This window comes from Limulus polyphemus, unplaced genomic scaffold (genome assembly GCF_000517525.1).
Source record: "Limulus polyphemus unplaced genomic scaffold, Limulus_polyphemus-2.1.2 Scaffold302, whole genome shotgun sequence".
NCBI lineage: Eukaryota > Metazoa > Arthropoda > Merostomata > Xiphosura > Limulidae > Limulus > Limulus polyphemus.
This window is the reverse complement of record NW_013665912.1, coordinates 484,622-485,096: the sequence shown is the minus strand read 5'-3', so window position 1 is coordinate 485,096 and position 475 is coordinate 484,622.

Here is a 475-nt window from a genome sequence, read left to right as displayed (position 1 = left end):
AGCTTTTGATGAAGTTACTACCACTGATGTGACTGTTATCGACGATAGGACATTTCCTGATGAAGCAGATGAACCCCATATAAAGCCGAAGCCAACGAGACGGAGACCAGTACGGAAGAAGATACGTCCCATAAAATTAAGAGACTTTGTTGAATTGTAATTTTGTGTTTGTAATTCTGTACATTTAATCAAGTTATTGTTAATTGTTATTGGTTTATTGTAAGTGGCTATTGTTCGGGACGAACAATACTAAGGAGGGGGTAGTGTTGCGTCAGCGAGGTCACGTGACTAGTATCACGCCACCCCTTTCTAGAAATATCCTGTTCCTTCAAGAATGCCCTAGCATTTACTAGATATGTGTTAATTTTGTATATATAAGACGTTCACAACGTGACGGGACAACAGTGTAATGAGTAATTGAACCGCAGTCAGAGAGTGTGTAATTGAACTGAATATTATTGAAGTCGAGTACGTG